Source organism: Protopterus annectens, chromosome 13.part0 (genome assembly GCF_019279795.1).
Source record: "Protopterus annectens isolate FY-2018-M chromosome 13.part0, PAN1.0, whole genome shotgun sequence".
NCBI classification, from domain to species: domain Eukaryota; kingdom Metazoa; phylum Chordata; order Ceratodontiformes; family Protopteridae; genus Protopterus; species Protopterus annectens.
The window spans coordinates 1,250,308,631-1,250,323,454 of record NC_056747.1 but is presented as its reverse complement, the minus strand read 5'-3'; positions in this window follow the sequence as shown (position 1 = coordinate 1,250,323,454).

The window sequence follows — 14,824 nt, the reverse complement described above, 5'->3', positions numbered from 1 at the left end:
GAGTGACACTTTCACTAAAAAAACAGAAAAAACCCTTATGTGGCATATATGGATAAAGCCATGACTATGACCCAGACAACCCAAGTTCAAATACTGGCTTGGATGCTGTAAGAAATGGTCAGGAGAAGGATGGGAGTAGTTTCTGGCTCATTACCAGGCAAGATACCTGTATACCCTGGAAAATGCCAGAACGAAAGTGATGGTTATTGCAATTCGGTAATGGCAACCCTCATAAGCATGTGAACAGAAGTATACAAAGTTGCATATGCATTAAAAGGGCATAGAATGCACTCCAGTAGCTCCATTGCTGATGTCAGTCATTAAGGCCAAGATTATGACCTTCATAGTAACATTCTCATTGCTGGGCTGATGGTGAAGGGCACAAACAATCACCATGGCTAAAACCATCTCCTTGGCTACCTAGGTGATGTCCTCTCCTATTGCCTCTCAGTTCCATGCCAGGGGCACCCAGTACTCAGAAACAAATGAGCTCTAGTCTGGTAAGGGGAGGTTTTATGGTCAGTCAGCATGAGGCACAAAGCTCATAGAGAAAAACAGAAAACAACAGAGCTGTTTTTAATGGAGTCAAGACCCTTTGCACCCCCATATTGGGGCTTCACTCACCATACCTCACCTCAGTTAAATATACTAACTCCATGGTCACATATCCATGGGGAAAAGACCTGCACTAGAAAATCAAGGACCACGCTGCAACACATTGTAATTAAAGAGTAATATAAGAAGCAAACACAAAAAATACCTCAGCATAGATTCCAACAAAACTAAATAGAAAAAATTAACCTGAAAACAAATTGGACGCACAGAACACTTTTTTAATGAAATCGGTTTCCAGTTTTATTTATTAATTGATAGTGGTTTCAATGCAACTGGCTTCAGTGAAATGACACAATCTTGCAGGGCTTGAGGCAGTGAGTTCAAGAACCTACCTGAAGCACAGCAGTCTTGAACCAACTGTTCTCAAACAGAGTTGTACATTAAATCCCAGTTCTAAAATAGGAAGCTATTTGGGAACAAGCAATCATCAAGGTGCCACTACAGAAGGCCAGTTTACAATATGTTGAAACTGCATTTCATGGAAAACGTTATGTGAAATTGTGTGGGCACTGAAATAACATCTCAGCACAAAGAAAAAAAAATTCCACATGTGAACAGGAGTCCCATTACACTGCAGAAAATAAACATAACCTAATCACAGGTCATACCACATATGCAAAGTTTGCACTTCTTTAGGAGAAGATTATTTTGTGTCCAGTTTGGCAAAACATTTTCAATCAGCTTCAGTTTTGCTGGACTGCATCTCAGACATTCATCACTCTCCCAATCTACAGATTACTAGCTCATAACCAGCTTTATCAGAGTAAACCAATCACAAATGAGGGTTTCACCCGACCCACAAGTGCAGGAACATGGCTTCTGTCTTTCCCACCAGAATTCTTGGTTTTGCTAATGTTCCAAATTTGGGAGGGTCAGCTTCTGTAATGGAGAACTGAGAAGCTGACACCCCCCCCCCCCCTAACATCCTGATCTGTGCAGGGAGGGGCAGTAGTCACATCTCTGCTTCCTGGTAAAGACTGGACTGCAGAAACAAGTGAGTGTTAGTAATATGGAAATAGCCATCACCTGAGTAGGGGCATGCACAGCGAAAAGCACATACCTGCCCCATTCTTCACATGATGCATTATTATCAGAGTGCATGCTGATTAATGTTAGGAATAGGCAAATAGCCATCATCTGAGTAGGACTGTGAATATGGAAAAGTACTTGCCTCTGTGAGTAATGCATTACAAGAGACCTTGGGACATAGGTGGACAGTAGTCTCTCCTTTGATAATCACATTGCCACAGTAGTCAGGAAATGCGTCTATGTGGCACACTTCATCACAAAAGGTTTCTCATCCTGGAAAAAAAGAGGTCATTGTTCCCCTCTACTCATCACTCATTAGATCCATTATGGAGTACAACACCCCTTTTGGTATATACCTCACAAGACATCTACAACAACTGGAAAGGCCGCAGAAATACCTCACAAAGAAGATTACCGGCCTCAAACAGATGCCCTATACAGACCATCTCAAAAAATTCCAGCTTTACTCCGTCGCATATCGCCTACTCAGAGGTGATCTCTGCCTAACATACAAAGCTATGTCAAACCCAGAGCTGTTGGACATGCTCCACTTAAAGAAATCCCAATCCCTCCGAGCTACACGATCTAGAGACCTAAACCTTGTCACCACAATAAACAGAACATGCTGGAGGGATAGATTCCTGTCCCAGAGACTTCTCATACTCTGGAATAAACTACCTATCTATATCAAACAAAGCTCCTCATTAGCACTCTTCAAGAAAAATCTTGATGACTGGATGGGAAATAGGAAATTCACCCCGGGGATCACCTCTGTGGCTCTGCTCGACAGGGGCACAGGAAAATAATTTTCTTGGGTGGCGAAATCCAGGGTACCTTTTTGGCTAGGCTTATATAGGCCCTAGGGCCGATAGCCTAGTACTTACCTATGAACCTATGAACATATTAGGGTGCTGTCTGGAGATAAGGTAACATTCAGAAAAAAAGGCTGCCACCATCCATGTGTGTGATGGTCCCAAGTACCTTCCCTACACCGTCCAGATCTTGTGTCTTACCTCTCACATAAATGTTGATATTGTGGCACGTAAGGGTATAACAGACTGTGAAATGGGCTTGAAGTCTGAGTTTAAAGTAGGTAAGAAACCACAAAAATAAAAGAAGTAACAAAAGCAAAGGTTCTGACCTTTGTGAAGGCAAACTTTGAAAAATAAAATTGTGCAGTCCCTCAAAACTCTGCAACAAAATGGCATGCAGGTAATACAATACAAAACAGCAAACCTGCCATCACAGAAGCAACCATCACCTGAGTGCAACAAATTTGAAATCTAAAAAAGGACAAATACAGTGGCTGTCAAAGAAAAGAAGCATCAAACAATGTGGAAAATAATATTTAGGAAATACAACACATGAGAAAGGGAAATAACTAGTAAATATACTAAAAAAAAAAAAACAAATACCCAGCTAAGGGAAATATAGGCGATTTACTCAGGAAGAGAGCTAAAATATTTTAATGAAATGTAAGAGTGGAAAATGACACGAGATAGAGGGTGAAACTAAAAAAAATGATAGATGACTAAAGAAGACACTTTAAAAAGAATACAGCTAAATAAATATATCTGTTCAGTATTAATGAAGTGAAAGAAGGAAGCTCTTACAAATTCTGTATGCAGAAGTACAAAGAATGGGGGATGGGAAGCGTGATCAAAATCCTTTCAGAAAAGAAAAGGTCTGAAAAAAGCCTTAAAATGAACATAATTCTGTGAAGTTAAACTCCTTGTTTCCTGTTTTCAGTAGGAAATTGCTGCCGGTGTAGCTCCACATGTGCAACAGCAGTGATTCCTTAATTTGGGAGATTTCTCCCCTCATTGTGTTTGTGCATTTGTTCAGTTGGTAGATCTACATTCAAAGGGTGGGGGAGGGGCTTCCCACTATGATTTTCTCGTGGGATTTGCTGTGCTTGGTCTGTTGGTTCTTCAGGGATTTGTAAATAAAAGACTTATATTGGAAGCCTTAAAAACAATTTGTAGACAAGACATTGTGGTCTGATGTTATTCACAGTGGAATTTTATTTATTTGCAGTTTTTTGACTGGGTTACTCCCACTAGGCCAATGACCTCTTTTCAAAGGAGACTTGAGATGGTATTCGTACTAACTAAGGGAATTTTGTCCAGAGAATCCAGGAAACTTCCCCTGTTCATTTCAATAAGTGTCATGCAATCTTTTACATCCACACCAGCTACCACCAACTCTGGCAGATGGGGCCAAATTTCAAAGTCTCATTCAATGAGTGGCACACTCAGAAGTGAAGCACTCCTTCATGTTAAACTGTAGTGTCAGTATTGGAAAATTAATCCATCTACCAGGTATGGAAATAGAACCCACAGCCTTTTGATCTTCCTGCACCAAAGGGGAGTGTGCTACCTGTACTGCATACTCCAATGACTACTCATGTCTGTAGGACTGGGTAGATGGGCTAATCCTAGGATCCCTTTCAGTGATGGCCTTAGACTGAAAGTAGTACAGGAGATACAAGTTACAGTTTTGCATTACTTATTGGGTACATACAGTTGAAGCAATTGCACAAAACAAAACCAGTGGCTCCTCATGAATGTAACTGATTCAATTATGCAAATTATATTTCTGGAACTGGCAACATTTAGGCCAGAACCTAGTACAATATGCATACTTAACTCTGACAGCACAGTCCTTGGTACTAGACAGCAATTTTAACTTAGTATGTTTAATGCTAGCTGTAAAGCACTGGTTTAAGTGATGCATAAAGCCAGACGTTATGTGTAAAACTCATTGAATATTGCTAACAGGTTAAGTTCAACAATTTTACAATGCTTAAAATTTAATAATTTTACATTGCTTCAGATTAACAGGAAGTGTAACAGTCTAAACATATGATGTCCAGTACTTTACCAGAGAACATTTTCTCAGAGGAGTATTTAAAATTCTGACTATTATAGGCAGCAATATTTCAACTACAAATAAAAAGCAATAGGAGTTACTGAGCAAATTCAACAGAGCAATAGAGATGAGATGTTCTAGTACAAGTGCTAGAAGGCTACGGTCTAGAAGCCAGGAAGTCAAGCATCTTGTGGTTTGTAAATGATGCCACTTATGCTCTGACTCAAATATAAGTTCAGGAAAACAGCTGCCACAGCTTATCTGAACACCTTATTCAAATGGGGCAGTTTTAGGGAGGAAGTAGGAGGGTTGAGAGTTCAGATAAGGGTTTCAGACAGCAATCAGGAAGAGGATTGAGGCTTTGGGAGTGGGAGGGGAGTTTTAGAGTTAGGGAATGAGGACGTAGGTATAGACAGCAGGAAGGGAGTTTATGGTTAGGGAACAGGTGAGTAGTTTTAGGATTAGAATGTAGGGGGAGTTGTAGGGTTATGAAGTAGGAAGCAAGTTTTAGGGTTAAGGAGTGGAAGAGTAGTTTTAGGGTTATGGAGTAGGAAGGGAATGGGAGATTAGTTGTAGGGTTAGGAAGTGGGACAGGAGTTTTAAGGTTATAGAGCAGAATGGGAGTTTTAAGGTTAGGGAGTAGGAGAGTAGTTTTAGGGTTATGGAATAGGAGGGGAGTTATAGGGTTAGGGAGTGGTAGAGTAGTTTTAGGGTTATAGAGTAAGTTTTAGGGTTATGGAGTAGAGGGAGTTATAGGGTTAGGGAGTAGCAAGGAATTTAAGTTTAGAGATGGGAGTGGAATTTTAGGTTTAGGAAGCAGTTAGGGATCTTAGACTTAGGGAAGAGAAGTGGAGATTTAGGGCTAGGTAGGGAATACTTTAGTTAGGGTCTGGATGGGAATTTTTAGGTTAGAGTTAGGGCTATGGTAGGGATGAACAATTTGATAGGGTTGATTATTGGAAGGCTTAAGTAGTTAAGTGCATTGGTTAGTGACAAAGTATGGAGTGAGCTGGTAGCATGCAAATGCTTGTAGCAAACCCATGATGACAGCAATCATATGTACATGCTATGGTTTAGTAGGAGTGACAGGAAAAGGACTCAACAATATAAAATAGCTAAATTACTTTGGGAACATTGCATACTGATTAAGTGGAGATATGAATAATTACACAAAGCAGAGAAATGGATTAAGTTAATAGAGGCAGGGCATGGCCACATAGAGTAGATCAGAATTGTAGTTTATTGCATGCAGAGTCATAAATGTGTGTACCCTTTTAATCCTGGGCTTAGCTGAGGTCTACAAGGATCATTTAGCTTTCCAGGTTAGCAGACAAAAGCAAGAAAGAGACTAAAAACCAGGTTTATCAGTCTGTTTTATGTTACCTACAGAGTCTGACAGGAAATGTTTTACAGTGCATCAAGGACTCAGGGCGGTAAGGTTATACCAGGAAATCTAATTCAATTTGTTTGAGTTACTGGCGCACTGCACCGAAAAGAAGCTGCAGACCTGCTCTACCAATAATTTAGTAAAGACTTTGTTACAGAATCGCCCAAAAAGTAAACAAATCAGGCAGACTAGCAGTCAATTCTGTGTTGGTGAGATAGGGAAACTTGTCTAAGCAGCAGGACACAGATACAATATTGAAAAGCCTCCACTCAGCTGAAGTCAACGCAGTCTTCAGTGCTAGACTGTGTCTTATTCAGTGTCTTTATTGGTAAAGCAGCAGAAGGTTTGGGAGAAAGAGAATAGCATTTTAGTGACTCACTGGTATGTAACAGAGGTAGTATCTAGGAAGACATGGCAAAGAAGAACACACTCACTAGAAACATTAAAAGAAAAGTCAAAAATGAACATGTGCAAAAATAAGCAACTGATAGATAAAAACCCAGCTCCCCCCCCACCCCACTACACCACCTCAGAAAATACTCCCCACCATAAACTGTCAACTTTCACTAGGGAACAGGTGCTTAATGCACTCTCCAAGATCAAGCACACAATGCCAGTGGACCCCAATAATATCCTAGCATGCCTCCGTAATAGCATGAAACACAACCTATCAGACCACTAGAATCACTGTTTACCTACAACCTTCACACAGGATTAAAGCTAAGTGAATGGAGGACTGTCATCTCTCTGTACAGCAGTGGACTGTGTACAGACCCAGGTATCTACAGACCCAGAAATCTGACTAGTCTCATATGCAAAGCAATGAAAATGAGTAAAATGGAAGCAAGAAACAATAACATAGGAAACCTTCAGTTAATGGATGCAGTCCAGTCTTGTCAAGGCAGGTCATGTCTACTCAGCCTGGTGGACTTCTTCGAGAAGGTCACCAAACCAATTTACAAGCGAAAATAGTGCATACAGCTTACCCTGACTTGGTCAAAGCATTTGGCACAATACCCTACTGGGACATCGTAGTCCAACTCAACAAATTAGCTATAAACCACTATGTAATCCACTGAGCAGCCAGCTGACTTACAGATATGATCCAAGAAATTAGGATGCAGGTGTCTACCTTCACAAAGATGCCTGCCACTAAACTAAGCACAGTTCTCCCAATGACATAAATACTATCCGAGAAGACCTGATGCAGAGTAATAACTGGTGCCAGAACCATGGTCTAAAAACTCAATACTGACAAAAGCATAACAGTATCCATTGGAAAGACATCTGCCCCTGAAAACTACCATATTTTGAAATACACCCTAAGTGTCAACCCAGTGGTCAGGGATTTGGGACCATATGTAAAGAGTAACCTGGATTTTGTCCATCATGTGTCTACAGTAGCGAGGAAATCATCCAATAGTGCTGAACTTATAAGCAAGGGTATGGCATCTAGGTCCAAGGATGTCATTGTTCCACTGTACTCAGTCCTTATCAAACCAATCATTGAGTATAATGCCCACATTGGTATGTATCTGACCATTCATATGCAACAACTGAAGCATCCAAAGAGGATCCTCACAAAAAGAATACATGGTCTAAACAACATGTCCTGTGCAGACTGCCTCAAAGCCTTATCCCTGCACTCAGTCTCCAACAGATCACTGAGAAGCAGTCTATGCCTGGCCTACAAAGCATCTTCTGATCCCACTCTGGTATATCTGTTGCACATCTGTGAAACAAATAGCATCAAAACTACATCATCTAGGGGCCTAAACCTAATCTGTGACATAAATAGGACATGTTGTGTCTCACAGACTATCCCCTCTCTGGAACAGGCTTCCAATGCACATGAAGCAGGGTTCATCCATAACCCAATTCAAGTGCAACTTGCATGAGTGGATAGGGAAAGAGAATTTACCTCTGGTGTGGCACCTATATCTCTAGAAGACAGAGGCAGGCTATAAATGCTTGACCACCCATGTCCAAGTCTACATATACCTCTTAAAATAACCCTCAGGTATCACAATTTGTCAGATACATTTGGGAAGCATGTTTAGGCTTAAAAAGATCATGTGGGGTTGTTAGCCTAGTAATCACCTATGAACCTATCCATCCAGCTCTCTTAGAAATGCTACATCTAAAGAAATCCCAATCCCTCCACACCACGCATTCGAGAGACCTCAACCTCATTACCACAATCAACAGAATGCACTGGAGGGACAGAGTCATAACCCAGAGACTGCCCATGCTATGGAATAGTCATGCCATATATGTCAAACAGAGCACCTCACTGGCCCTCTTCAAGAGAAATCTTGATGAGTGGATGGGAAATAGAAAATTCACCCCGGGATCACTCCAGTGGCTTTACTCGACAGAGGCACTGGAAACTAAGGTCGGGTGGCACAATGTCAGGGTAATCCTATGGGCTAGGCTTGTAAAGGCTCCAGGGCCATTAGCCTAGTACACACCTATGAACCTTGTTAGGTTCATAGGTTCATAGGTAGGTACTGGGCTATCTGCCCGAAGGCATATATTAGCCCAGCCATGTTGTGCGGTATTCACCACCCCTTTGGTTAGTTCCCTAGGTCCTTGATCTAGCAGCTAGTACCCTTGGCCCCTATCTAGTAGAGGTGTTGGTATGATCCCTGGTGTGAGCTTTCTGTTACCCATCCACTCGTCAAGGTTCCTCTTGAAGAGTGATAGTGAGGGGCTCTGTCTTATGTAGATCAGGACCTTGTTACATAGCAAGGGAAGTCTTTGCGAAGGGAATCTATCCCTCCAGCATGTTCTATTCATTGTTGTGCTGAGGTTTATATCCCTAGAGCGTGTAGCTCGAGTAGATTTGGTTTTGCTAAGATGGAGCATGTTCAACAGTTCTGGGTTGGACATGGCTCTGTATGTTAGACAGAGATCGCCTCTGAGAAGGCGGTATGCAACAGAGAAAAGTCTTATTTTTTTTAATCGTGCTGCATAGGGCAACTGTTTGAGGCCAGTAATCCTCTTAGTGTGGTACCTCTGTGGTCTCTCCTTCTGCTGGAGATGCCTAGCCAGGTACATTCCAATTGGTGCATTGTACTCAATAATGGGTCTAATGAGGGAAGAGTAGAGGGGCACCACTACATCCTTAGATCTTGATGCGAACCCTTTCGTGATCAGATGGGTCACATAGAAGGATTTTCTAACCACCTTGGCAGCATGGTTATCAAAGGAAAGCTGACTATCTACTTGGGTCCCTAGATCCCTTATTACTTCTTCAGATTTCAGGGGGTTACCTCATATGTGGTAGTTCGTGGGTACTCTGTTTTTTCCAAAAGGGATTACTACGCATTTTTTAGCATTTAGCTTGAGACCATAGCTTTGACACCATGCATCAGTCTCATTAAGGCCCTTTTGGAGGATATCCATGTCGGCCGGGGACTCTATTATAGCACCCAGTTTGCAGTCGTTGTTGTTGTTTGTCTTTCGGCTTTTTCCTGGTAAGGGGTCATCACAGCGGAACTCTGGTCCATTAATGATTGGCAGTAGATTTTTACGAAACGCCGAGGTGCCAGCTCGACGCCCAACCTTCAACGAAGGCACGCCAATTTACGCACGCATGTCTTTCGAACGCTACCCAACCGCGGGGAGGACATGCAGACTCCACACAGAAGGCACTCCCAAGCCCAGCCGAGAATCGAACAGGAGAACCTCTTGCTGTGAGGTAGCAATGCTACTGCCGTACCACCGCACACCTATGAACCTATGAACCTATAATAACTAGAAGAAAAGCAATAATAACAGCAACAACAACAGCAACAACAACAACAATAACAACAGCAAGAACAATGGCAACAACAACAACAACAACAACAGCAACAACAACAACAGCAACAACAGCAACTTCAACAACAAGAGCAACAACAGCAACATCAACAACAACAGCAACAACAACAACAGCAACAACAACAGCAACAACAAAAACAACAACAACAGCAACAACAACAACAACAGCAACAGCAACAACAACAGCAACAGCAACAAGAGCAACAAGAACAGCAAAACAGGAAAGGGAGCTACAGCAACTATATCAGATGACCCACAGTCAGCAAGAGCTAGTAATGTAACAGTGTGATGAAAAGGAATATGCACCTGCAGTATAAAACCAAGTTGTTATCCCTCTTTTTTTGGTAGTTAATAAGATTCCTGCTCCAGTAGTATATGCAGTTCTGGAGACATCATTTTCACAAGCACATAAACAACAGAGAGGCACTTCATATGAGGGCAACACATGTGAAACTCAGCATTGACAAGAAGGCATAGAGTAAAGAGGTGAATGTAATGTGTGTAATCCTAAACTAAGGAGGTAAATTGGAGATGATGGAAGTTTAAAGAAATGGACACAGAATTAGAGGGCATCACATTTCAAAAAAGGTGCAGACAGGCTAGCAAGGACATACTGGGAAAACAATGCTTGCCTCAGAAAAGATATAAGGATATACTTTACTCCAGAAATGGATAGAAATGATTAGACTAGCCTTTCTATATAGGTGATAGATTAAAACAAACAAAAAAGTGATAAAACTGAACAGTACATAAGGCAAGCATAAGCTAATTAAGTTTGGTCTGTTTTGTTGACAGCAATTTCATAAAGTAGCACAAATTATCAAAATCATTTTACTGTGGAACAAACTGCAGTTTCTGTGGTGTCACTGCATGTCCTCCAGCCAAAACTCCCCACTCCTTTGAAAACACATGGCTCAGACGATTGGACCATGTTTCAGAAAGGGAACAATGTGCATGAGTTATCCTATGCAGCAAACTGCTGCCAATAAAACAAACTTCTCCTAGATATTATTTTGAGTGGCGAGATGTAAGCAGTTATTAGTGTTTCTCTTTTCCATACAAAACATAAATACCATTCAGTTTTCACACCCTACTATACCTAGAAATTGCTTCTTGCAAACAAGCCACACTCAGTCCCAATGAGGTGAGGTGTAAGTAGTGGTCATCTTCCCATGTAGAGGCCAGAGGTGGAGCTATCGTTTCACTTACCATTGCCCTCTTGCCAAATCAAGGTCACTCTGTGTCTTCAGTTTCCTGATTTGCATGTGTAAGTACTCCCAGAGAATGTACAGATATGGAATCTTTATAAATCATTTCCTGACGCTCACCTATGGTTTCTCTAAGGGTCACTGTGGTAGCCATAATCCCCAAACTCTTCCAACAAAAAGAGGAGTGGAGTCCAAAGGAAAAAAAGCAACCCTCTTCTGACCAGCTATCAGGAACTTATTGAAACATGTTCCTCTGAGTAGTGTGACAAACTTCTTATTCCTACATCGGTAGGCTGGATGCCTGGTCCTTGTCTGCTGCTACAGTCTATATTTCTGTATAATCCCATGCAAAGTGGAAAAGATTTTTTATACATCTTTGTTTCTCAACCTCCATAAAAAGCTTCTAGTATAGAAAAAAAGAAACAAATTATCTCAAGAATGTGGGGCTATATTATAACCTTGAAGATACACAATCACGAATACCCATTCATCGACATATAATTGTTGAACGTCTTCTTCACCAAACATCCAAGGGAAAGAAATCGGTAGCCCAACAACACATGACACAATATAACGAACACTATTAAGTGGGAGACTTTGCCCCCACACCCTCCAATGTGGGGGGCACCCCCCTAACTAAATATACTAACTCTGAGATTGCACTACAGTGGGGAAAAGGGCAGATTTATAATAACAGCCAATCCATTTCTGTCCCTTGGAAAGAAGTCGATGATGTGGCCATTCACTCAAGATGACATTCGACACTTCTGTGTCGATTAAAAGGTACTCGTGATTTTGTACCTTCGAATATCTAATATAGACCCCAAGAATGTATATGAAAAACAGATCCAGTCAAATAGTCTCATCTTTTCCTTCATCTTCTTCCTGCTTTCTTTGTCATAGCTTACAGTTTCTGGAACTCAGGCGACCTTTGTCTTCTTACCTGATACATGTACACAAGCTTGAATACACAAGAAGGTAATTATAAATTAAATGATTTAAGAGAAGGTGTTTTTATCATGAAGTAAAGAACAAGGTAGAAAATACAACAGTAGCAGCTCATGTGTGACTTTCATTCAGGCCAGCTATTTTGGCACTCAAAAGGAATCATTTTATACATCTTTGCTTCTAGACCTCCATAAAAAGTTTGAAATAAATGATGCCAGTTAAAGCAGCATTAACAGTCACATGAGCCAATAGACAACTTCATTGTTGGCGCCTAGACATTCACAACTTTTGTAGCTGAAAATGCCTTTAGGGTATATGGGTATGACTGATGGAGGCTGAATGTAAGTAGGGTAGATTCTTTCAGGGCGCTGATAAACTGTTAACGATATGCAGTCTGATGCCAGCCAAAGGTACGTCAACATACTGTAGAACGACTAGCAAGGAAGAAAGAGAAAAGCATAAGTAATGCTGCATCCTTACCGAAGCATAAGTAATGCTGCATCCTTACCTAAGCATAGGTAATGCTGCATCCTTACCGAAGCATAAGTAATGCTGCATCCTTACCTAAGCATAAGTAATGCTGCATCCTTACCTAAGCATAGGTAATGCTGCATCCTTACCTAAGCATAAGTAATGCTGCATCCTTACCGAAGCATAAGTAATGCTGCATCCTTACCTAAGCATAAGTAATGCTGCATCCTTACCTAAGCATAGGTAATGCTGCATCCTTACCGAAGCATAAGTAATGCTGCATCCTTACCTAAGCATAAGTAATGCTGCATCCTTACCTAAGCATAGGTAATGCTGCATCCTTACCTAAGCATAAGTAATGCTGCATCCTTACCGAAGCATAAGTAATGCTGCATCCTTACCTAAGCATAAGTAATGCTGCATCCTTACCTAAGCATAGGTAATGCTGCATCCTTACCTAAGCATAAGTAATGCTGCATCCTTACCTAAGCATAACGTAATGCTGCATCCTTACCTAAGCATAAGTAATGCTGCATCCTTACCTAAGCATAAGTAATGCTGCATCCTTACCTAAGCATAGGTAATGCTGCATCCTTACCTAAGCATAAGTAATGCTGCATCCTTACCTAAGCATAAGTAATGCTGCATCCTTACCTAAGCATAGGTGATGCTGCATCCTTACCTAAGCATAGGTGATGCTGCATCCTTACTTAAGCATAGGTGATGCTGCATCCTTACCTAAGCATAGGTAATGCTGCATCCTTACCTAAGCATAGGTAATGCTGCATCCTTACCTAAGCATAGGTAATGCTGCATCCTTACCTAAGCATAGGTAATGCTGCATCCTTACCTAAGCATAGGTAATGCTGCATCCTTACCTAAGCATAGGTAATGTTGCATCCTTACCTAAGCATAGGTAATGCTGCATCCTTACCTAAGCATAGGTAATGCTGCATCCTTACCTAAACATAAGCATAAGTAATGCTGCATCCTTACCTAAGCATAGGTAGTGCTGCATCCTTACCTAAGCATAAGTAATGCTGCATCCTTACCTAAGCATAAGTAATGCTGCATCCTTACCTAAGCATAAGTAATGCTGCATCCTTACCTAAGCATAGGTAATGCTGCATCCTTACCTAAGCATAAGTAATGCTGCATCCTTACCTAAGCATAAGTAATGCTGCATCCTTACCTAAGCATAAGTAATGCTGCATCCTTACCTAAGTATAAGTAATGCTGCATCCTTACCTAAGCATAGGTAATGCTGCATCCTTACCTAAGCATAAGTAATGCTGCATCCTTACCTAAGCATAAGTAATGCTGCATCCTTACCCAAGTATAAGTAATGCTGAATCTTTACCTAAGCATAAATAATGCTGCATCTTTACCTAAGCATAAGTAATGCTGCATCCTTACCTAAGCATAGGTAATGCTGCATCCTTACCTAAGCATAAGTAATGCTGCATCCTTACCTAAGCATAGGTAATGCTGCATCCTTACCTAAGTATAAGTAATGCTGCATCCTTACCTAAGCATAGGTAATGCTGCATCCTTACCTAAGTATACGTAATGCTGCATCCTTACCTAAGCATAAGTAATGCTGCATCCTTACCTAAGCATAGGTAATGCTGCCTCCTTACCTAAGCATAAGTAATGCTGCATCCTTACCTAAGTATAAGTAATGCTGCATCCTTACCTAAGTATAAGTAATGCTGCATCCTTACCTAAGCATAAGTAATGCTGCATCCTTACCTAAGCATAGGTAATGCTACATCCTTACCTAATATGAAGCTAGACGGAAAACTGCTGGGAGTTACATGCCTTGTACACAGAAAAATAGACATAAGTGTTCTTTCTGTGCTGCTTTTAAATAGTAATGGAAAGGTCACTGTTAATAAGTCAGTTACCACATATCTTGTAACTTTTAAACAACTGCGATTTCAATCTGTGAGGCTTGACCAAATTCAGTATTTATACATTTTATAGGTTATATTTGTTCCAGCAATTGTCTTCTTTGTTTCTTTATAGTCCTGTCTTCTGTCCATTGTGACTGCTTGTCTACATCTGATTTTATAATTCTTTTTTATCAAAGAACAATACACTGGTATATAAGACTTAACTCCTATCCATGCCTCTCAGCCTCTTAGACCAAGAAATCTGCACAAAGTCCGACAAAATGGGGTGACCAAAGGCAAAAAAACAGGTAATATTGCAGTTAGAAACTTAAAAAGTTGCTAGAGTAATAGGGTTTGTTTTAACGTGTTTTCTAAAGGATTTGAAGTCTGAAACTCAAAAGTATATCATTTAGTGACTTCATTACTCAAATCATCCTAGTGATTTGCCAGAAAACCATAAATTTTATGAGGAACAAACCAAAAATACGAGCCAAAAATCTGGACATTCTGTGAAAATCTGGAAAGTTGAGAGGGAAGCTCCTGTCCAGGACTGCTTGTATGCCTTATGCAAAGTT